Here is a 9,940-nt window from a genome sequence, read left to right as displayed (position 1 = left end):
GTTGAAACGATCTAGGGAATAGTCTCATTTCATCCCCTTTTTGCCGAGTTCTATAGACTGACGTTGCCATACCGTTCAATAGAAGAAACAATACGAAATCCTACCGATGAAAAAACACTGCAAAATCATCTTGCATGGTACACAGTATTTGTTTCTGAGGATCAAACGGCCACCAATAGTTATGCACTCATAACCAATCATAGAACACTTGATGCCAACCGTACAAAGCGCAAATCTTTGGGAAAAATGTAGTTGGGGGGTGGGAGGCACTCAATGACGCTCTAACTTACTTTTTTCTCTTAGTAACTTTAGTTTACACGTCATAGATCCTCTAGGACTAGTGCTTAGGCCTCAGTAGAGCCCCTGAGTGAGTGGCCCCTAAGTTTGATTTGATTATTTACTTCGAGAAATAAGGGCCACTGAGTGCCTTACTTAGATGCAAAATTCAGGTGTCGAAAATCTCCGTTGTCACCACTTGGCACTATATTCTAACAACTAAAATAAACAAGAATCAATAAAATTGAAAATTTTTCGGATTTCGGATCACAACTGTGTTGTAGAAGGGGAGAGTTAGGATTGAAAGACACACATTTCGCCAATTTTGCCATTTTTTACTGTTTATTCCTATGTCCATCTCTAAGTTAAAGAAAAATGGTCACTAATTACTCACTAGTCCAATACCGCTGGTTAGGCGATGTATGCCCTACTACCAAGAACCAGAAAGGGAAAGCTGAGGTGCAAATCAGCGAGAACGTAGATAGAACGGATAATGGTTAGGAACCATTGCGAAAGTAAAAGAACCAGGCACTAATTAAGAATGGAAATAAAACAGATGAAAAAGCACTAATAAAGGAATTAGATGAATGAAGTGCGACTGGACAAATGAGCAACATAGTGCAGGAACAGTCACAAGCAGTACGGGCAGGCCATAAAACCTTACAGGTATCGAAATAGAAAAAAAGTATCACGGTAGCAATATTGGGGTTGAACGACGTACACCTACACGAAAATATTAAGATATGTTGACAACTTTTTAAATAAGAATTTTGAAGGGTTGATTCTTGTCGCCTGGGTGAGAACCAATGCAGGCTAAATAGTGACTGAAAAGCAAGAAAATCTCGCTTTTGAAATCAAGTATGCATATTAGAAAGGAAGAAAATAATGCAGTGACTGCCCCCGAACAATGCGAAATACAAACTTACACTCGATATGTAGTCTACGACTAACAGACAGAAAATGCAGATACAACAAAATAAGCAAAGAAATAAGAACGATTTTGAGGAGCTTTTCACGAAAGTATTATACTACAGGAGCAGTTGTCGCGTTTTAGACTTCATCTCGCAATGGAGGTTGGTGAGGATTAAGCGGTTCGGTATAAAAGGAGGGTGTGAGGTGTACAAAACAAAAGTAATTGAAAAACTAGCGCAACCAGAAATAATGGTTCAGAAATGTTGATGTGCTGTGGGATTTCGCTCTGAGGAAGATGTGAAACACAGAACGAATCATATTAATACTGTTCAACACTGCGGTAAAATTTTAAGCAAATTCTACTTAGCCTTCACAACTCTTTATGAGTACAGCTGGATGGAGCACGAAACATTCAGGAGGGGTCCAGTGCGACCGGAGAGGCGTGGTGATCGATCGGCGCCGTGGGTGTGCGTGTGGCAGCAGCTTGTGGGTGCACATGTACCCGGACTAGGGATACGAAATCAACACCGTCGTGCGGTTCACCGAGTCGTAGCAGACAATTGGGGAAGGAACATGATCTCGGCATGATGCACACGCTCAATACCTAAATGAAGGTCATCGACTCGAGTGAACAACGACAAATCGAAAACAAGTGTTTTATCGGCACGGACGCGTGACTCAGATGAACTGCGGGTACTGGCGCAACGGAAAATGGGCGTCAATAAATCGATGGTAATTACGAATTCTAAAATCTCGAGCTCAGTAACACCTAATAATGGAGAAAAGGGGAAGAATCCAGATCACCACACCCATTGTGCCCAGCTGGTGCGCTGCTAATGAGTAGACTACCGAGTCCGATTTCTCATGCAGACAAGTAACGAAGTCAAGTGCCATATTAGCTACCATTATAAACCTCGGTGATCAGGATCGAATTCATGAGCGCTCTAAACAGAACAGTGGTATCCAAACTTGAGTCACCCACCGACAAAATCCTACACAGAGGAGTAAACTTAGTTGCCACTTTCTTCTACAGTTAGTCGCCCAACAGGTACTTTTTGGAAGGAAAAAAGACAACAGAAACACAATCGAGGAATTACTTGGTTGTCCTTTCCTCAACAGCAACACTACTAGTAAGGCTTTGGAGTTACTAAAAACGAGAAGAAAAGCTGAGCAAATAAATGAACAATAATTTTAAAGAGCCAGGAAAAAAATAGTACAAAACAACAATGATTCATGAAGTGTTCCCAACATATGCTTTACACCTGTAGTGCAATTTGCAATTAATTTGCACAGAATCAGCATCTAATTATAACAAATTAGAGCTCCATGTGAGAAGAACTGATTTTCATTTATGTTAACACTTTGTTTCGTTGCACAAATAAGAACGTCCCAGCATATTACAAAAGCGCAGACATTTGTATAGTTAACGTCCTCACATGCATTACATCCTTAAGCAAGAAGTGTGTTTGTGTGAATACTATCAGCAACAACATTAACATTTTTGCCCTTTCTGTAGACTAAATGAGAGAAGTATTGTGTATCAGTTGGCGACTGGTAGATAGGGAGGAATGGCTAGTGCATCACTAAACTAACATTCCATGTTTAAAGGTATCACCCCACGAATCTGGGGTGGTACGGGTTTCAGGCGGGAAATGCCCATACGAGGTCGTAGATTGTGGGGAAGAGGATGATTCCGTTCATCTCTCCCGTATCAGTGTAAACGGACGACCTCGGAGCTGTTTCTTACGACGTCTTCTGTTGCAATGCGCAACCATTGCACCCAGCTCCCCGACTGCGATTCGTCCGAATGGGCTTCGGACGAATCGTAGGAGGGAGGGCGCAAAGGTGGCGCGCGCAGTCGGACCGTTGCTTCGACAAAGGCGGGACACTTCAAAGACCGATCTTAGGCCTGCCTGTTCGCTACCAACGCAGTCTGCGACCTTCGTGAGCGTTCTGATTGCTGTTGGCTGGATGTAGGATTACGAACGCGAGCGAGGAGGTGGAACGATATCCTTTGTGAAAACACTTTGTTGATGAATAAATGAGGCTTCTTCTTTGGTCGTCAGAATTATGAATAGTGAATATCCTCAGTCTTTTAGTCAAAAAAATCCACAAATTAAAATTTCTTTATCTTTTTCGGGTAACTCGGTCCTCGCTTTTACTACTGCAATCAGCAAAAAAATCTCACAAAACTTTCACGGAAGTTAACGGATTTTCTACACAACTACCGTTAAATTAAATATAACAACGAATAAATTAACAAACACCAAATTGCACTGTCCACTTCCTGGTAATTCTAAATTAATAATTCTCAGACTGGATTTTATTGCTGCAATTTCGTCAAGGTAAGTGTAAGGTGTCAGTGAGCACAACAGAAATGAAATTAGTTGACATTAAAGTAGAATCCTTAACAAAACTTTACCTCGTGGCGGCAACTGCAGCGAAATAAAAAAGTATAACAATCAGCAGCTTCAAATAAAAGAAGTTATCTAAAGACGGAATTCGCCAGATGCGTTGCACATAACGAGGAGACTGAAGAAAACAGAAAGTGAGGGAAAAAAACGTAGTTATAAGGACGTATCTGTCATCGTGAAGGATGTACACAAACAACGGCACTTGAATTTCTATAAGAGAAAAGTTATCACATGGATGACTATGACAGAAGGTATGGGTATTACAGCAATTGAAAAGGGAAAAAAAAACACAATCGAGAGTTCTTGTCGAAAGTGCACCCAGCAAAGTAGTACGTTCTCTGAACGTTATCCACTGTAAATAAGTTTAATAAACGGAAATGAATCTGAAAATGTCTATACCTGCACACACACACACTAGCGGCAAGCACAGAAATAATATCAGCAATAGTTTCTACTCATAAACAAAACACTCCGATAAATAGGTGAACACAAAAATTGCTATATGAATTGTATGAAGCAAAGCTACGTCCAGAAATTTAAGGTATGAAAGGATAAATGTCTGGCATTAATCAGTCCGTTGGGGATGCGTCACCGCGTTCACTTCAATTCAGAATTTTTTAGATATGAACGTGCAAGTAACCTATACAGTGACTTGCGGGGGCTAACCGACGTGTCAAGTCAGTATCTTTATCCTCCCAGACAAGTGTGGTACCAATTTATCGATCCTGGAAAGGTAAAAGGCTTGGTTGCCATTAGTGCGGAATCGAACGTCCGATCGATCGTGCAGACACAACGGGAGCCCTTAACGACTGACCCACCCCTCCGGAAATTTATCCTTATAAAAAGCTGCCCCTAACCTACAAACGAGCTTGTAACCGTTAGTTGCAAATTCCTCTCATGGTCTATGAAAACTACACAACTTAACTCAATAGAAATTGTGATTGAATAGGAAATGGATCAGTTTCCCTTTTAGAGCAATTCTTTTAACCTACGAATGATGAGATGAAAGCACGTGAAATGGGTTAGAGATGAAATCATCCTAAAGAACTACTGTTACACCATCACGGTTGTCTAATTTCATTCTACGGGCTTTCGTTTAACTATATGCATAGAGAAAGAAATGTAAAAATGAATTGTAAAGAAACGCGTCTTCGTGTAAACTGATCAATTTCGTTCTCCTGAGAAATCCGATTTCTGGAATTTCAAGGATGTTCCTAGTTTTCATTTTGATTCTAGCAGCACACGTCCTGAACATGAGTTGAAGCAGAGATCAAAGATCAACATCGAAAATCTTCCGGATGCCGTCTTTAGTATTACACAACACAATCGTGACATGCACATTCATTTAGCACTTGGTTTCAAACATGCACTACGTTTTTGGCGAGAATGAACCCGCGGAAGACTTGAAGAAGTAGCACAAACTAGAAAATACTTGCTTCACAACATGTTTGGGAAGACTAATTCAGATCCCACGCGAAGGTATACAAAAGAAAGGCTGAAATGACGCGTGATTAGAACACAGAAACAACTATCGGGCTAATCCGAGGTAGTTAGTTCATGGAGGTATAGAGAATATGCCTAGCGCGTAGATCGCGTGAGAAATAACTGGGCCTAGCGCATTTTTGAATGTAGTCATAGACCTGCTTCACAGAGCCCCAAAAGAACTCAACTGCCTGAACAGATCTGCTGAGGTTTAAGAAGAAGGCGCTTTTCTCACCATTTATTGAAATCTGGGACCGCTTCTAGTCTATATGTCTAGAAACTTTCATCTAGCAGGTCAAACAACCCAGAAAGAGTGCTTGCCCCTATTTCAGACTTCTGCTTTGACACGAACTGCATGCATATGGTACGGGACCACTTCAGTCTGGTTGAATAACAGTAAGATTTGGCCAATCCGGAAATGGAGCGATGGGGTAGTTCGTAACTACCTCGGTGTTTCTGCACAATGTAAAAGATTTACCGAACGGCTCTGTAATAAAATAGCAGCAGCACGACTTTCGTTTTGCCTCGGCCATCCACTCAATCAATGCATTGTGTAATATCACCAATCTATGTAGTTTGCACTGAGAGTCACCATCTTTGTGGTGTCTTATCCGTCCCACAAGAAACAAATTTTGCTGATTCTCTGTACACCACAAATCCCATCCAAACCCACTCAGTTTTTCATAGCGTTAGAAACGGCATACTAGTAATGACAGCTGCAGTTTACTCACACAGTCTGTTGGTGAATGTGTTGAGGTTACGAGACAGAGACCTAAAATCAAACACACTAAGACGGACGATAGCAGAACGGATGCGTACTTGTCAACGTGGAATGGAAATGTATGCAGAGCGGCTTAGCGAAATCGGATATCTGCTACTGCGGAGAAGGTAAGAGGTTCAGAAGAGGTTCGTTAGTAAAGAGAAGTATGATACGCGTTTCTGCTTTTCCGAATGCACAACGAATTAAAATATACAATATTAAGCAATATTAAGCAGAAAACTTTACAATATTAAGCAGAAAACTGTCCCTGGTAAAAAAAAAACAACAGATCGATTTCAACAATGCAAATACTACCAACAATTGCATGTAAATGAATCCTTCACAATTTACTTCAATTCCAAACACAATCCAATCCACCGCTCTTTCTACCGAATCACGTTCTTTCATAGTCTATTGGCTGGAATGGAATTGAAGGGAAGATAAGCGGGCGTCGCTCGCTATCTGATCCAAACTAACCCCGACTGAGATGGAATGCTGGCGGTAGGGAAAAATCGGACAAATAGCGTATCTGTGCATACTTAGGAAAACGTTTTTGTGAGGATGATCACATTTATACCAACATCTGCTAATGTCTTATTGTTCCCAGCTAAGTAGCACATGTCTCCGGTTTTAGATTCTAGAAAGAAGAAACTAAACCGAGCTCAGAACAACGCAGTCTTATTACACCGTCCTCCGGGGGCGCTGTTCGCTCAGATGCAGGCACTGATATCATCGTCCATTGGAGTGCGCGCTGTGTGTGTGTGAATGAGTGAGTGAGCGAGAGAGAGAGAGGGAGATAGTGAGAACTGCTTGACAACGTCGAATGCGACGACTGATAGCACCGCCAGTCGCGCTGTTAGATAAGCAGTACGACGCCCCCCGAATCGTATGAAGTGTATGGTAGATGACTGAATGAGAGAAACGGGACGTGCTCCAGCGACGAAACAACGTTGGTCATCCGACGTCATCCACAACGTCTCATTGTGTTCGTCTGCACTAAGCATGCTCAGTGCTGCCTGCTCGACTCAGCTTCGAGTAATTTAACAGATGAAATTTTGCATGCAAAGGATAATGCCACTAAAGTCACCTTTGGTTGCTCATAAAGCGAGTTTGGTGCGCATCAAGACTACGTGTACATTCTGTCTGAAGAAGTTATTCAAGTAAAAATAAGATAGTCAGGTTTTCTTTAGCAAGCCGCGTCCACGAACATTGTGGCACCTTAGAATTCACAAACGAATAATTTTTGGTTGAGAAAATTAATAATGGAAATATTTGATAAGTAGATGTGAAAGAAAATTGTACAAAATGAGATAGAGTGAACACGGCTGCTATTTCTGGAATATTATACGAAGTATTCTAAAGACCAGCTTTTAAAAGTGATCTTTTGTTCAGGCAGACAGCGGAGTCTGGCCATAGCTCAAAATTTCAGATAGGAGAATAGACTTAACTGTTGGCGGAAACCAAAGTTATCTTAAAGGAGCTGTGAAAGTAAGTAGTTTTAAAGTGGCTATCAACTAATTAGGATTTAGGAGACGCTTTTACGTCCAACGAAGAAAAAAAAACATAAAATGCATAAAAAAAGATATTGGAGAAAGGGAACTACGAACCAAAAGATCTCTAAAACGTACCTATCTTTCCAATTTTTTCCTATGATGTACGGTGCACACCTCTATGTTTCCTCAATCTATTTCAACGTCAGTCGACCTTCTGAGTAAGCACATGTGCAAAACTCATCGAAAAGTCGCTTAATTTCCGTATGATTCATAATGTCACATCATTCAGCCCTGATTCAATCAGCTTACCTGATCCTCTAAGTACGGAATATTAATATAAATCTTGTACCTAAGTAAGAAATGAAAGATAGCTACAGACAGATGAAGGCTAACAACTGAAGTTTATGGTGGGGAAAATTTGCAGGAAAAAGTGGCATTCTGTAGAAAAAAAACATGAAGCAATATCCGGATGTTCAAATCTTAATTATTGAAAAAAGGTCTGCTTAGCGAATGTTTAGCGCATAAGGATATAAAAAGATGTGCTGAAGATTAGAACTGAAGCAAACCGACGGAGAATCGCCAGAAATCTCTACCCTCGGCAATGTCCACGGCGATGATGCTAAGTTGCAGCGGTAGGATCGTAATCCGTTGTGAACTGCTCCGCGTCAAGTCCCATCACCACAATGTCGTCATATATACACGGTTCACCGCATAGCTCAATTAACCGCTGATGATAGTTAAAACACTAAAAGAATCGACACAGTATCGTTTTGGATGTTCATCAGGTAAAGTATTTTCTGGATAGATCAAACAAAGACGCTGTGTTATGGTGGCAGTGGATTCTTTCCTTGAGGACAAGTCCTGGTTCTGCGCTTCGCATAGTGATGCGAACTGGTCGTCTTCGTCTGGAACAGGCTCGACCACGACGACGACGACATACTCGCGGTTGAGCAAAGGATTGACGCGCTGGAATGGTTCGCGATCACTTTGGGACACGATTCAAGTTTCCATAGTTGATTTTCGTCCGCGAGTAAAGACACCTAATACGTTGGTGGATGTATCGAAAGGATCGATTCATATCGGGAAAGTCGAACCGAACTAAGAATCAGGAGATGATGAGCACAAGTCTGTGTGCAGAAGTCAGTGACACAGATACTGAGCAAAGAAATTGGGTCATCAATGCATAAAAAAGTGCTTTCCATCGCCGAGCGTGAGGTGGTTCTTGGGGACGTCCGTGGTGTATGCTGTCGAGCGTTGGGCCGACGCCGCGGCCGAAACGAGTCCCGCAATCGCCCCACACAAAGTGGTGTGTGTGCGGACCGCCCCTCCGCTCCTACACAGCCCCTACCTCCCTCCATCGCCGCAATGTCGACAGCGACTGCATCGCCGCTCGTCGCTCGCGTTCGCACACACACACACACACACACACACACACACGCAGACACACACATATATATACATACACAACAGCATAATGCTGCACCGCCGCGATCAATGCGCCAACGGCGTGCGTCTCTAAATGCACCAGTCTTCCCCGCGAACCCTCATTGTCTGCGCCCTCACTGCATCAATGTCGAACAGCTGATCCTACCCTGCGCGAGTGCACACATACAGCGGGACTGCTGCCGCCGCCGCCGCCAATACTGCAGCTATGAACGGGTGGGCTGAATGTAAGGGACCAACAGCCCATGAGAAGAGTGACGAGCAAGAATTCCGGCCGGAGGCTTGTCTCTAGCTGAGTCGGGGCAAGTGCCCCTCAACTCAGACAGAGACAGCTTCTGGACGGAGCCAGTCGCAATTCCCGACGAATCTACCTCGAGGAACCTATCTTGAAATCTTCTGGGAAATTTCGGACAGATGTTTAGTTGAGGACCGAGGTAGTACTACCTGCACCTCGAGTTCTTTTATAAAAACAAGTCGTATCGCATCTAAACAGTTTTGTTTGGATAAAAATAGAGTTTCTATTGAACGATTTCTGCAGACTTAGTTCCTTGCCGGGACTTGAAGCTTTTAATACATCACTAACACTACCGACAATACCCATAGTTGTCTTCGAAGAGCCTGTTCGAGTTCACACAAAACGAAAGCAATAAAATTAACAGTAACAAAGATTACTTCAAATAATAGCCTTGACAGCTACCAGTATATTTGTTGTAGTGTCTGCAACGCATCCGCGTATAAACATTCATTTTTTTCTGACTACCGTAAGTTCTCTCGGTCCTTCATGATAACATTGATTACCGACTCGGAGGTACTAAAAAGAAAGACTGATCCTCATACAAGTCCTATTTTTCTATTTGATACCTATACTTGCTCAAAGTAGTGTTGAGGAGCAGTAATTATGAAGACACTCCAAGATTTGCTTCGAAGCTCTCTTCTACAACCTTTAACAGATTTTCTTTTAAAAAAATCTTTTTTAGAAAAGTGAACTTCGACATAGACATACCGTAACATTGTCGAAAACCATGAAAAAAACTGTAGATAGTGTCACACGTCCTACTTAGGTGTTCTATTACATATGCGAGCGCAAGCCATAGCTTCTGCACATAGTTAATGATTAGAAGTAAACAAAATTGAGAAACTGAGTGAATTATCATAACATT

Source organism: Necator americanus, chromosome I (assembly GCF_031761385.1).
Source record: "Necator americanus strain Aroian chromosome I, whole genome shotgun sequence".
Taxonomy (NCBI): Eukaryota; Metazoa; Nematoda; class Chromadorea; order Rhabditida; family Ancylostomatidae; genus Necator; species Necator americanus.
This window is presented reverse-complemented; position numbering follows the sequence as displayed.